Below are 14,304 nucleotides of genomic sequence, written 5' to 3'. Positions count from 1 at the left end.
GTGCCTGGCGTGAGTTTAAGCCACTAGGTCCAGGACTCGAACCGTGGTCGACTACGTGGGAGTCCAGCGACATAGCCATTATGCTAACAACTGATCCCATGGTTCCCTGTGTTTTAAATCTTAGACCTGGTAGCTTGTTTTTTCACTTTCTCTCTCTCTCTCACTCTGTTTCTCTCTCATGAGCACATATGCAAACTTAAAATAATGTTAATAAATAAACCTTAAAAAAAAAAAAAAGAAAGAAAATTCATCAGGCTGCATGTGCATGCATGTCCAAGATCCCAGGAGGAGAATGGAAGAAAAGGGATCGCAGCATGGCCATCTCCCCAGGGTGATTTCTCACCTTCCTTCTCATGGTCTCTTTCTGTTTCTCTCTGGTGAGCACAGGCATCTTGTGGCAAAAATGTTAAAAATAAAGTAGGGATCAGCAGATGGTGTAATGGTTACATTGCTGGACTTTCATGTAGTTAACTGCAGTTTGAGTTCTGGACCTGATGGCTTAAAATACACTGGGCATTTGTGTATGCGTGCCCAAGATCCCGAGGGGAAAAGGGAGGAGAAGGGATTGCGGTGTGGGCATCTCCCCTGGGGCTGCTTTCTTGCTTTTTGTCTCTCTGTCCCTTTGGCAAGTGAGCATGCCCTATAACAAAAATCTCCCTTAAAGTAATGTTGATGCGCCTGACATGCGTCCCCTCCAGGGTCAGGGGGAGAGAGGGAGAGTGTAATGTGAGAAAAGAGGTGACCATAACCAGAGTGACAGGGCACGGGTTATGCACCTACACCCCAGAGCCATGCAGACTGAGTTCAGATGCTAACTCTGCAGTTAACCACCTCAGTCCTCCTGACCTTCAGTTTTCTTACCCATAAAATGCAGTTAATGATGTTTTTCCCATGAGGTTGTTGGGAGGTTAAATGAGATAATACACAGAGAGAGTTTCGAGGAATTCAAAATGTTAGCTGTTGTTTTTTTCCCACTTTGTGCACTCTGACATGACTTTGCAGATGTGGTTCCCACACCTGGGCAGTTCTCACTGCTTCTCGCCTGGCTCATTCCGAAGACCCAGGTTAGCTTTCCAGCCTCGGCCCTGGACCCTGCAGCCGCCGCAACGTTGATGCCCAAGAAGAACCAGATTGCTATTTATGAACTCCTTTTTAAGGAGGGAGTAATGGTGGCCAGAAAGTATATCCATATGCCCAAGCACCCGGAGCTGGGCGGCAAGAATGTGCCCAGCCTTCACGCCATGCAGTCTTTTAAGTCTCAAGGCTACATGAAGGGGCAGTTTGCCTGGAGACATTTCTACTGGTACCTTACCAATGAGGGTATCCAGTATCAGCGCAATTACCTCCACCTGCCCCCAAAGACTGTGCCTGCCACACTGCGCCGAAGCTGTCCTGAGACTGGCTGGCCCCAACCCAAAGGTCTGGAGGGTGAGCGAACTGCAAGACTCACAGGAGGAGAAGCTGACAGAGACTCCTACAGACAGAGTGCTGTGCCCCCTGGTGCAGACAAGAAAGCCAAGGCTGGGGCCGTGTCAGCCACCAAGTTCCAGTTTAGAGGTGGATTTGATCATGGACATGGCCAGCCACCTCAGGAAAGTTTGAGGAGGTTATCTTGTGTTGAATAAACTTGTAGCCAGAAAAACCTAAAGAAAAAAAAAAAAAAAAGACCCAGGTGGGCCCTCTTCCTCTGAGAAGTCCCCATAGCCTAGTGAGTCATCCCTCCCCTACACCATGGATGCTTTGCTCAGACCTGTCCTGGCATCAGCAACCTGGGTGGTGATCGTTGGTGAGTTTCCCCAACTAGCCAAGGAATTTCTGGAGGACAGGGGATGCGTCTGAGTCATCTGTTCTCTGGTTGCCTGCCCACTCAGGGGATGCTTATGGGATGAACGGAAGGGAAGAGGAAGGAATAGGTATCAGAAATACCTCTCAGATTACTGGCTGGAGTTCAGGCCCCAGGTCTTTGGCAGTTAAAGCACAGGCCAATGTTAAAGGCATGAGTCCTATCTAAGCTAACAGAGTGTATAAGGGGGAGTGTCTGGATATAAGTGAGTGTGTCAATGTGTGTAGGCCCAGTTGCAGTGGCACAGAGATAGTGCAATGCTCTGCAATGTTGGAGCCATAGGGAAGACGGGGGTTCAATTCCCAGGTTGACCACGTGTATATCCATGATCCTGCTGGCTAGGAAAGGCTTGGGGGCGTAATCAGGGCATGAGACCCTTTTGAGGATGCTTGTCTTTATATAGCTCTCATGAAAGAAATGGATGGACTTTTTAAAAAAATGTGGTAGGGAACCAGCAGATGGCATAGTGGTTATGTCACTGGACTCCCACATGGCCAACTGTGGTTTGAGTACCAGACTGAGTGGCTTGAAAATCACGCCGGGCATGTGTGCCTAAGATCCTGGGAGGAGAATGGAGAAGGGATTGCAGCATGGCCATCCCCTTAGGGGCTGAGTTTTCATTTTCCCTCTCACTGTGTCTGTCTGTCTGTCTGTCTCTGTCTGGCAAGCACACATACCCTAAGGCAAAACCTATAAAAAAGAAAAAGTGGTAAAAAAAAAAATCCATGTGGGGCCAGCAGATTGCATGGAAGTTAAAGCAGCTGGATCCCACATGGCCAACTACGTGGTTCAAGTCCTGGCCTGACTGCTTGAAAACATGCTGGGCACATGTGCGTGTGTGCCCAAAATCCCAAGATGAGAACAGAGAAGGGTGTGCAGTGTGACCATCCCCACAGGGCTGCTTTCTCATTCTCTCTCTCTCTCTCTCACTCTTATCCTCCATCTCTGAGTGCATGCACCCTATAGCAAAAATAAATTTATAGGGGCCAGCAGGTGGAGTGGTGGTTAAGGTGCTAAATTCTCACATGGCAAACCGTGGTTCAAGCCCTGGACCTGGTGGCTTGCTTTCTCACTTTCCCTCCCTCTGGTCAAATAAAAAAATAATAATAAATAAATAAAATAATTACTTAACAAGAAAATAATAATAACAAATGGAATTAAATAAAAATTTAAAAATACATAAAATAAAAATAGAAAAAAATGTGTGTGTTTGTAGGATATGAGTGAGTAGGTATGTATGTGTTTGAACATGGTGTTCATGTGTGATGGTAGGGTGTGTGAATGAATATTGTGTGTGAGAGCTTATATGAGTGTATTTGTGTGTGTAAACATAGGCGTGTTCGTTAAATGGCACTCCAAGGTAGAGGCGCTTTGCTTTGTTCCTTTTCACATCCTTGTCCTGCACTCTCAAATGAATATGAATGGGGGGGCGGTGGCAGTAGCACAGTGGTTGCCAGCAGGGCCTCTGGAGAGAGATCACATTGATATTTCCCAATTGTGGGGAAATCAACCAATATAAGCCTGTTTTTTCATCTGTGAGATGGGTATCATTATAGCATCTACTTTATAGGGAAGTTAAAGAGCTTGGAACTTAGGAAGTACTTTGTATTAATAAATGTCCACTAGTGGGGCCAGAGGGGATATAGGGCTAAGGCCCTGGATTCCCACATGGCTGACAGTGGTTGAAGTCCCAGACCTGGCAGCTTGAAAATCACGATGGGGGAACTGGCAAGTGGCATGGTGGTTAAGGGCGCTGGACTCTCACATAGCCTACAATGGTTTGTGTCCCAGACCCGGCGGCTTGCTTTCTCACTTTCTCTCTCTTGCACTCTGTTCCTTGCTGGTCAAATTAAAATAAATTAATAAAATAAATAAAGTTAAATAAAATAATTAAAAAAAAACATGATGGACATGTGTGTGTGCAAGCCCAAAAGCCCAGGAGGAGAGTGGAAAAGAAGGGACCGTGGCTTGGCCATCCCTCCTAGGGGGCGATTTCTCACTTTCCCTCTCATTATCTCTCTGTCTCTCCCTGTATCTCTGGTGAGCATGTGCACCCTATAGCAAAAACCTAAAAGAAGGGACCAGCAAATAGTATAATGGTTACCTTGCTGGACTCCCACATAGTCGACAGGTTTGAGTCCAGGCTGGCAACTTAAAACTCACACAGGGCATGTGTGGGGGTGTGCCCAAGATTCTGAGAAGAGAATAGAGAAGAGGATTGCAGAGTGGCCATCCCATTGCCCCCGGGGTGTGGGGGGGATTTCTCACTTTCTGTTTCTCTGTCTCCCCAGCAATTGAATGTGCCCTTTAGAAAGAAAGAAGAAAGAAAGAGAGAGAGAGAGAGAGAGAGAGAGAAAGGAAGGAAGGAAGAAGGAAGGAAGGAAGGAAGGAAGGAAGGAAGGAAGGAAGGAAGAAAGAAATAAAAAGAAAACTCTTTAAAAAGGGGGGGGCAGTTGGTGGTGTGGTGGCTAAAGGGGCTGGATTGCCATGTGACTAAATGCGGTTTAAGACCCAGATCAAGCGGCTTGTTTTCTCGCTTTCCCTTTCTCTCTCTCTGTGGTCAAATTAAAAAATAATGATAACAAATGGGATTAAATGAATAAATAACCCTTTTAAAAATAAATCCTAGGAACTTATGGGAACCCAGGGTGCAGCCAGGCCTGCACCGAGGTCGATTAGGGGAAAGCATGAACACCGTCCCCCACTACCACAAATTACGCAGTCGAGTTTCCCACATTTGGGGAAATCGCAGGGTCAGCATATCCGGAGTTCAAAGGATAGACCTCACCCTGGGAAGACCATCTTTGTGATCATGGTATCTCCCCTGCCAGGAAGAAAGAGCAAGCTAAACTCAGTGTAAGCTGAAGTAGGAAGATAATTCAAAGTGAAGTGGAAATAAGTGAGTTAAAGAATTGGGAGCAGCAGATCACATAATGGTTATGTCACTGGACTCCTATGTAGTCAACCGTGATTTGAGCCCTGGACCCTGTGGCTTAAACTTCATGCCAGGTGCGTGCGCACACCCAAGATCCTGAGAGGAGAATGGGGGAGAAGGGATTGCGGTGTGGCCGTCCCCCCTGTAGGATGACTTCTCACTTTCTGTCTCTCTCTGTCTCTCTTTAAGGGCATATGCCCTATAGCAAAAAATTTCTCTCTCTAAAAAAAAAAAAAAAGAGTTAAAGAATAGAAAAACAATACAGACAATCAATGGAGCCAAAAGTTGGGTCTTTGAAAAGATCAACAAAATTACAGGGGAAAAAAAACAGACTTTTGAGGGAATACTATGATCAACCCTTTGTCAACACATTAGATAACCTATGTGAAATGGACAAATTCCTACAATATCAGGAAATTTCCTGAACCTGATAAAGGGTACCTATGAAATCTTCACCGCATAATTAATTATAAAAGACTGAAAACCTTCCCTTCATAATCAGACATAAACTACTGAAACTAACTCAGTAAGGAATAGAATATCTGAATAGACCTATAACAAGTAATGGCATTGAAATAGAAGGAAAAGATTTTAAAAAATTGAAAACTTACCCAAAGAAAATCCCAAACCTAGATGACTTTAATGATGAATCATACCAAGCATTTAAAGAAGAAATTTTTCAAAAACTCTCCAAAGCTGAAAAGAGGAAGGAATGTTTTACAACTATTTTATAAGGCCAGTATTACCATGGTATCAAAACCAAAAGTATTGCAAGAAAATAAAACTATCGACCAAAATCTCTTATGAATACAGGCACAAAAACATTCAACAAAATACTAGCAAACGGAATCCAGCAATGTATAAAAAGAATTGTACAATATGACCAAGTGGGATTTATTTTAAAAAATACAAAGTTGGTTTAACTTCTGAAAACTAGTCAATGTAATACACTATGTGACTAAAATAAAAGACAGAAAACACATGATCGTCTCAATAGAAAAAAGAGGAAGCATGTAGTAAAATTTAACACCATTTTATGATTAAAAAAAAAAAAAAAAACACTAAAAAAAAAAGTCCTAAAAAAAAACCCGCCGGTATTGTACTGAGTATCACTATCAACTCCCAGATAGTTTTAAGGATTAAAGGCCCTTTATAATACGTCGAAAGACTACTCACCAGCAGGTCTACCATACTTCTCTGAGCCTCAGCTTCTTCCATGTGAAGGAGCAACAAACTGTATTTCATGTCTCCCAGGGAGATTTCTCTGAGCTCACAATTCAAATAGGACCACTCTGTCCGGAAGGGGTTGGTCTGCCGCGCGCTGCAGCAAAGCTGGGAGCCGGGTGCCCTCTCCTGGCAGAATGAGGTAAAGGGTGACTCCACCGGGCAGGGGTTGACCTCAGAGGTCAAAGGGCTGCTATCAGAGCTGCCAGCCAAGGGAGAGAGGCAAAGGGCAGCGGACTGAGGAGGGGACACTTGCAGCTTGCGCGTTAGAGCCGCCGCCTGCCTTCTTGTCTACTGAACGCGGCTTCCCTCTGATGTCCAGGCACGTCTGCCGCCCCAGCCCTCCCTCAGATTGCGCCAGGCCCGCCTGTTACAAACTCTTAAAGCAACTCATGTTCATTTTGAATTCTGTGTGTGTGTGTGTGTGTGTGTGTGTGTGTTTGAGAGGTTTTTGCTTTAGGGCGCTTGCGCTCGTGGGGTGGGGGTGCGGGCAGTGAGAAATCACCCCACAGGATGGCCACACCACGGTCCCGTCTCCTCCTGGGGTCGTCTGCACACAAGCACACGCGCCTGGAGTGAATTGTAAGCCACCGGTCCGGGACTCCAACCACGGTCGGCTGTGTACGAGTCCAGCGACATAACCGCTACGTCATCTGTTGGCCCCTCCTTTTGTATTCTTTGGTGGGATTATCATCTGAGAAATAAGAGAAATGGCAGCATCCTCCGTTTGTTTCCTAGGGTATCTGGTCTGGGTTCTTTGCAAATGTTAGTGTAAATCTCTCGTGGCGCGAGTGGGAAGCCCCACGGGGGAAGGATCCCGCCCCAGTCAGGGACTCTAGCCATGCGGATTCAGGAATCACTGACACCTCACCCCAAGCACAGTCAGGACTGTGGGTTGAAGCCCAGAGGCACCCCAATGTAGGCAGACATCTGGGAACATGAATTCAGCCTACGTACATTGTGTGCCTTCCACGGGGCTGACATTGGCGATACAGCAGGGAGCAAACCCAAACCGGATCCCGATCCTCCCGGAAGTAGAGGGACGGACAGATCAGCAGACAAATTCCATAGAAAGATGCATAGGCATCTCCACCCCGCCTTTTACCGCAGGGAAGACTGAAGTGCCGAGAATGTTCCTGACTAATGCCCGAGTATGGAGGCTCCGCCAGGGGAAGAAGAATGTCCGCGGGTGGTCACCCACCCCTGGGAATCCTGGCCTCCCGTCCAACACCCACAGCTAGCAGTCTGGTCTGAGAAGGACTGAAGGGAGAGGCAAGTCCCATTCCAAGATCTCAAAGAAGTCTCCCATCTCTGTACTCCCCGGAGCGGAGGCTGACCTAAGAGAGATCTATCTACACATCCGAGGGGGCCTGGAGACAGATGCGTGGGCGGAGAGGGGGTAGGAAATACCCGGGTATGGGTGGAGCAATGGGGGAGGGGCTCTCTCCTAAACTGTATATTCCAGACTCATTCCCAACATCCCGCGTCCTCCGCGCCTGGACCCCACTCTGAGATCTAGCAGCCTCTCCATGAATACCGAATGAGTCGTTGGAAGGCCAAGAAGGGGCGGGGAGCTGCAGGAGCCGGGGCGGAGGGCCCCGCGGCCAATGGGGTGGGCTTCTGCCCTCTCCGCCCCTCTCTGACCCTCCCCTGGAGCCGGCGACCTAAGTGTCTGCAAAAGCAAACAGTGAAAGGGCAGGTAGGTGCAAAGGGCGGGAGGAGGGGCCGGACCTGTGTCTCCCAGAGGCGCCGCTGGAGCCTGGACTAGGAGAAGGGCACCTGACAGTTATTTTCCACTGCAGCTCTGGAGGACCGGATCGGGTGCATTGCTAGCAATTTCTTGTCTATGCAGCCGTATTTGCATATATATGTATTTACATATACAGTATAGGCAAATAGCCTGTAGCTTTTCACCCTTTATTCTTTTACACAAATAATAGCATAAGTGCACCGTTCTGCACATTGCTTTTTTCACCTCCTACATTGAAAAAAAAAAAAGTCACCCAATATTCCTCTGTGTACTGTACCATTATCTATTTAACAAGTCTTCTGAAGGACGTTTAGACTGTTCCCAATCTTTTGCTCTTAACGTCATTTCACTCAGATGTGCGTATATCTTTGGAATAAATTCCTAGAAGTGAAACTGCTTGGTTAAAGGGTGAGTTTGTAATCTTGTTAGCTATTACCAGAATGGTGCTGATGAAAGTTGTACAGTCCCAAAAGCAATGGATGAGGAGGCCTGTTTCCCTACTCCCTCACCAATGGTGTTATCACACTTTCCATTTTTATCTAATATCCTTTTCTCTCCCCCTTTTTTAAGAATTATTTTATTTAACTTTATTGTTTTTGGTTTTGTTTTGTTTTGTTTTTGTTTTAATTTGACCAGAGAGCGACAGTGAGCGTGAGAAAGTAAGAAAGCAAGCCGCCAGGTCCGGGACGGGAACCATAGTCAGTCATGTGGGAGTCCAGTAGTACCCTTAACCACCACACCACCCACTGGTTTCCCCCCCCCTTTTCTTGGGGGGGGGAGAGATTTGATGCACATGGCATTTACTTAAGTGTGAATGTTTTTATTACATCTTTTAAAAAGCGTCAATGTTCTTCTTTTTTTTTTTTGGAGAGGTTTTCGCTATAGGGCGCGTGCGCTCGCCAGACAGACAGAGAGAGACAGAGAGACAGAAAGCGAGAAATCACCCCCCGGGGGGATGGTCACGCCACAATCCCTTCTCCTCCACACACATGCGCCCGGCGTGAGTTTTAAGCCACCGGGTCCGGAACGCGAACCATGGTCGACTATGTGGGAGTCCAGCTACATAGCCATTACGCTAACTGCTGGTTCCCGGCTCCCCCTTTTTAAAGAGAGATTTTTGTTAATGGGTATGTGTCCCCTCTTTTTAAGAGAGATTTTTGCTACAGGGTATGTGCACTTGCCAGAGAGACAGAGAGACAAAAAGCAAGAAATAACTTCTTGGGGGGATGGCCACACTCCAGTCTCTTCTCCATTCTCCTCTTGGAATTTCGGGCATGCATGCACACATGCCTAGTGAGAGTTTTAAGCCCCTGGGTCTCAGACTTGAACTGTGGCTGACCATGTGGGAGTCCAGCGGTGTAACCATTACGCCATCTGCTGGTCCCCCCCTTTTTTTTTGTTTTGCTAGCTGGTGCATGTGCTCACCAGAGAAAGAAAGCACCCTCTATAAGCAATAGTCACACAGCCATCCCTTCTCCATTTCTCCCTCCTCTCAAGATTTTGAGCAGGCATGTACACACACCTGGCATGTTTCTCAAGCGATCAGGTTGGGAACCCTCACCACACAATCAGCCATGTGAGATCCAGATGCCATTGTGGGATTCATTGGGCCATAGAACTGGTTCATGATGACCTTACTTTTCTTTTTTTTTTCTTGAATCTAAAAAATGTTTAATGGGGACCAGCAGTTAGCGTAATGGCTATGTCGCTGGACTCCCTCGTAGTCGACCACGGATCGAGTCTCCGACCTGGTGGCCTTAACTCATAAACTCACGCCAGGCACGTGTGCATGCGTGCCCAAGATCCCGAGAGGAGAATGGAGGAGAAGGGATTGCGGCGTGGCCATCCCCCCTGTGGGGTGATTTCCTGCTTTCTGTCTCTCTGTCTCTCTGTCAAGCGCACGCGCTCTATAGCAAAAAAAACCTCTCCAAAAAAAAACCCATGTTTAATGTCGTTCACATAGTGTCCAGTTCATTTTAGCTCCTTCACTGCCAAACCCAGGGGCAGGGACTGCTTCAGTTTCTCTGCCTTCTCTTTTTCTGTGATGACCAAGGTATTTCCTGCATCGAAATTTAAACTTCACATTATCATTATTTTTCTTGATCTTGACAGATTGGGCGTCCTTTTGCTGGCTGTTAGCAGAAAGTCTTTGATTCCCTTAATTTTCTGAGGCATGGGGAGTGGGGAGAGCATGGGAAGAGTGTGCCCACCAGCACAGCCAACAGCCAGAAATGAAGAGGATGGAAAGGGACCTGCGATATCCTTTTTTAAAAAGAAAATTGAGGGGGCTAGCAGGTCTTGTGGTGGTTAAGGGTGCCGGACTCTCACATGGTTGACCATGGTTCGAGTCCGGGACCTGGCGGCTTGCTTTCTCACTTTCTTTCTTTCTCTCTTTTTCTCACTCTGTCCCTCTCTGGTCAAATTTAAATAAATAAATAAATAAATAAAAATTCAATAAAGTTATTCTTTAAAAAGAAATGAAAAAAAAAGGATCATCCCCTTCCCAAAAGCACTGGGGAGCTGGATTTGCACTACCACTGGGCACTATTAAGGTATCCTTACCCCTCATGTTTCTTTTACTGTTTTTTTTTTTCATTACATAAAGACAAACAGGTCTATCTCCTAAGAAGACATAACAATTCTTAAAGTATATGCACAAATTATATAGCTGCAAAATCTGTGAAACAAAAACTGATAGAATGGGGGACCAGCAGATGATATAGTAGTTACGTTGCTGAACTCTCTACATGGATGATCACAGTTCAAGCCCCAGACTGGGAGGCTTGAAACTCATGCTGGCCACATGTGTGTGCATGCCCCAAATCCCGAGAGGAGAATAGAGAAGGGATTGCAGCATGGCCATACCCCCTGAGGGGTGGTTTCTCATTTTCTATTTCTCTGTCTTTGGTGGGCGCACTGGACAAGTGTGCATGTGTGCCCAAGATTCCAAGATGAAATGGAAGAGAAGGGATTGCAGTGTGGCCATCTTCCTGGGGGGTGATTTCTCATTTTTTCCCTCTCTCTGTCTTTCTGTCTCTCTAATGAGTGCACACATCCTATGAAAAAGAAACTATAAAAAAGAAAAAGAAAATCAGTAGTCGTTAAACACCGGGAGGAGGGAGTCAGATCTCACATAGCCAACAGCGGTTCAAATCCTGGCCCCAGTGACTTGAAAAACATGCCAGCGCATATGTGTATGTGCCCCAAATCCTGACGGGATAGAGAAAAAGAGATCAGTGTGACCACACTACACTGGGCAAAGCGTGCTCATTCTCTCTCTTCCTCTGCGCAATGGCACATGCTCTCTGGTAATAAAATCAGCAAGGGCTCAACAGCACCATCCCAACAGTGTCCAATTGATACGTACATATATTCCATTCAACAACAGCGGAACACACACTTGTTTGAAGTGCTCAAAGAAAATGTACCAAGATTGACCATATCCTGGGTCATACAACAAACCTCAACAAATGGAAAAGAATTGAAATCAGCATGTTCTTTGACCACAAAGGAATCAAACTAGAAATCAGTAACAGAAAGATGATGGGAAAATCTCCAAACTCATGGAAACTAACACACTTCTAAATTGTCCATAGGTCAAAGAAGAAGTCTCAAGGGAAATTTAAAAACAGATTGAACTGGGGCTAGAAAGTGGCATGGTGGTTAATGTTCTAGATTCCTACATGACTGCCTGTGGTTTAAATCCTGGACCTGATGGCTTGAAAATCATACCAGGCATGTGTGCTCCAAATCTCAAGAGGGGAACAGAGGAGGGATTGTAGTGTGGCACCCCAATCACCTGGGGGGTGATTTCTCACTTTCCCTCTCTCTCTGGCAAGCACACATGCCCTGTGGTAAACAAACAAACAAACAACACTAATAAATAAGTAAATAAGAATAGGAAAAATGAAACAATAGGGGATTGGATATATAGGCTGGAATATTCTGTAGCTGGAGAAGTGGCATAAGGGATGAGGAGACTAAGGTGCTTGGATCTTCTTCTGAGACCTGTTTGGGGTCTCCAAAGTTTTATTCATAGGAACTTACATATATATATTAGCAAATATATCATTAACTGGTGTATATTCATTTAGGATCAGATTTGTCATTAAAGACAGGGCATGCATATTCATATTTCCAAGTGCCTTTTAAAAAAAAAAAATTAAAGTTGAAATTTGTTGAGAACCGGGGCCAGCCGGTGACATGGTGTTTAAGGTTCTGGATCCCACATGGCTGACTCTGCAATTTTAATCCCAGACCTGGTGACTTGAAAATCACATTGGGCCTGTGTACATGAGTGCTCAAAACTCTGAGAGGAGACAGTAGAGAAGGAACTGCACTGTGGCCATTCCTCCAGGAAGTGATTTATTGCCTTATCTCTGTTTCTCTCCAGTGAACTCATGTGCCCTGTGGCAAAAATCTAAAACAAAACAAAACAAAAAGAGAGAGACCCTGAATAGAGTGTAGGAATTGTAAAAGCTTAGACTAGGACTGGCTTCTTGGTGCAGTGTAACGAGCTGCTCAAGAGAAACCAGATCTCACCTGGTGCCCACAGCCTGAATCCCCAGCCTAGTCAGCCTGAAACATGCCAGGCACATGGAGTCTGATGGGCTGGAGGACTGCAAGAAGGAGTTTGCAGTGTGACTTGACTTTCATTCCTTTTTCCCTCACTCTCACATGTGTGCACACACACACACTCCACCAGGAACAAAGAAAAAAGTAGGCTGTACTTATTAAATCTTGACATATTTAAAACTGCTTCTAATTAATTATAGGAGTCACTTCCTCAAAATGTTAATCATAGCTGGGTTGAAAGACTATTTGGGAAATGTGGCAATGTTGTTTATATAAGTATACCACATTATAAATCCTCTGAAGATCCAAAGGGATTTTCTTTTGTGGAATTTGAAACAAAAAAACGAGGGCAAAGCTATTGAGGTGGGTCCAGATTCTTAACTGAAAAAAGACAAAACAATTAGCAAATATTATAAATAGGAAAATGTTTTGCAATCATTTAGTTTATTTTTTATTAATATTTAATTGTATTTATTCATTCATTTTTAATTATTATTATTATTTTTAAATTTGACCAGAGAGAGAGAAAGAGCGAAAGTGAGAAAGCAAGTCACCAGGTCCGGGACTCAAACCGTGGTTGGCCATTTGGGAGTGTCCAGCGCCTTAACCACCATGCCACCTGCTGGTCCCTCTTTTTTTTTTTTAAGAGATATTTTTGCTATAAGGTGTGTGTGCTCACCAGAGAGACAGAGGGACAGAAAGTGAGAAAAATCACCCCCTAGAAGGGATGGCCGTGCCACAGTCCCTTCTCTCAGGATCTTGGGCAGGCACACACACACATGCCCAGGAAGAGTTTTAAGCCACTGAGTCCAGGACTCAAATTGCAGTGGACTATGTGGGAGTCTAGCCATGTAACCATTACACCATCCATTAGGCCCACAGTAATTTAATTTCTTAAGTCAGTAGAAAAGGCACCAAGACAGGACAAGCAGATGGCGTAGTGGTTACATTGCTGGACTCCTACATGGTTGACTGTCGTTCAAGTCCCAGACCTGGTGCCTTGAGACTCATGCTGGGTGAATGTGCATGTGAGCCGAAGATCCCAGGAAAATAGAGGAGAAGAGATTGCTGCGTGGTTATCCCCACCCCCCACCCCAGGAGTGATTTCTCACTTGTCCTCTCAGTGTCTCTGTCTCTCTCTCTCTCGCTGTTGTGCCCTAAGGCAAAAACCTCTAAAAGAAAAGGTACTAAAAGAACCTGGCATGTTTTCAAAAATATGAAAAATAAACCCATTCCAATGTTGAGTAGCTAGTTAGCATTTATTTAATATTTGAATAGATATAGTAGAAGTACAATGAAACTAATGATAGTATTGTTACAGGGGAGAGAAGGAAAACAAGAAAAAAGGCTGAATGAAGAAGGAAGACAAATGTCTGGACCACAGAGATGAATGTGGACACAAGCAACACAAGCATCTCTAAAATGAAGAGATTGAGGACCACATTGGAGGATTCTGAAGCAGAAACTATTGAACCCCAAAACAATGTTCTAGGGAAATCGAGAAAAATGAGAAAAAATTGAAGTATCCAATTTACCTGAAGCCAGAAGAGGAAAGAGAAGTCCCTCTGAAGCTTGCCACCAAAAGTAAACAAAATGGCTCAGGGACTGACCCTGTAGCTTAGTGGATACCTGCAGAGAAACCCACTCATGTGCACAAGGAGACAAGAACAGAAATGTCCATTGCTCCATGTATACACTAGCAATAGGCTGTATTCAACTTGACTATTAGCTGAACAGAGAACAGATAAATAAGCCATGGTGTGTATATGATCAAATACTATAGGAAGTAAAGAGCTATATGCATGAGTCTTAAATTATGCTGACTGAAAAAGCAAGTTACAGAAGGGTAAGTACGGTTGATATGGTTGAAATAAAGGTTTCGTGTTTTTGTTTTTTTGATGTAGGGTGTGTGTACTGGGTTGGGGGCTGGGGGTGGGACCTGAGTGGAGGGAGAGCAGTAAGAGAGCACTCTGACCA

The 14,304-nt window shown here is 45.2% G+C and overlaps 1 protein-coding gene, 1 long non-coding RNA gene, 1 other non-coding gene and 1 pseudogene across 4 annotated transcripts in view; 2 read left to right on the top strand and 2 right to left on the bottom strand.

Moving 5' to 3' along the window:
* Positions 1 to 6,091, bottom strand: part of ITCH (itchy E3 ubiquitin protein ligase) — a 196,019-nt gene extending 189,928 nt beyond the window's left edge. Inside the window, exons 1-2 of one of the 2 annotated variants that reach the window (XM_027770142.1) lie at positions 5,955 to 6,091; positions 5,390 to 5,474 (exon numbers count right to left, since the gene is read on the bottom strand). The gene's annotated coding sequence lies outside the window, so the exon portion shown is untranslated. The remainder of the gene's footprint in view (positions 1 to 5,389; positions 5,475 to 5,954) is intronic. The other variant, XM_027770143.1, reaches the window with a different exon arrangement.
* Positions 978 to 1,648, top strand: LOC102479656 (40S ribosomal protein S10 pseudogene; annotated as a pseudogene).
* LOC114007017 (U1 spliceosomal RNA) lies at positions 4,520 to 4,681 on the bottom strand. Its single transcript, XR_003548679.1, has one exon. It is a non-coding gene; the product is annotated as a U1 spliceosomal RNA (small nuclear RNA).
* Positions 6,092 to 7,421: 1,330 nt separating the features above from the next.
* LOC114007005 (uncharacterized) lies at positions 7,422 to 14,021 on the top strand. The gene is made up of 2 exons (XR_003548664.1): positions 7,422 to 7,701; positions 13,649 to 14,021. It is a non-coding gene; the product is annotated as an uncharacterized LOC114007005 (long non-coding RNA).
* The last annotated feature ends 283 nt before the right edge of the window (positions 14,022 to 14,304 follow it).

This window comes from Tupaia chinensis, unplaced genomic scaffold, assembly GCF_000334495.1.
Source record: "Tupaia chinensis unplaced genomic scaffold, TupChi_1.0 Scaffold000115_1, whole genome shotgun sequence".
NCBI lineage: Eukaryota > Metazoa > Chordata > Mammalia > Scandentia > Tupaiidae > Tupaia > Tupaia belangeri.
Note: the sequence above shows the minus strand (reverse complement) of the source record. Positions and strands in the feature narration are given on the sequence as shown.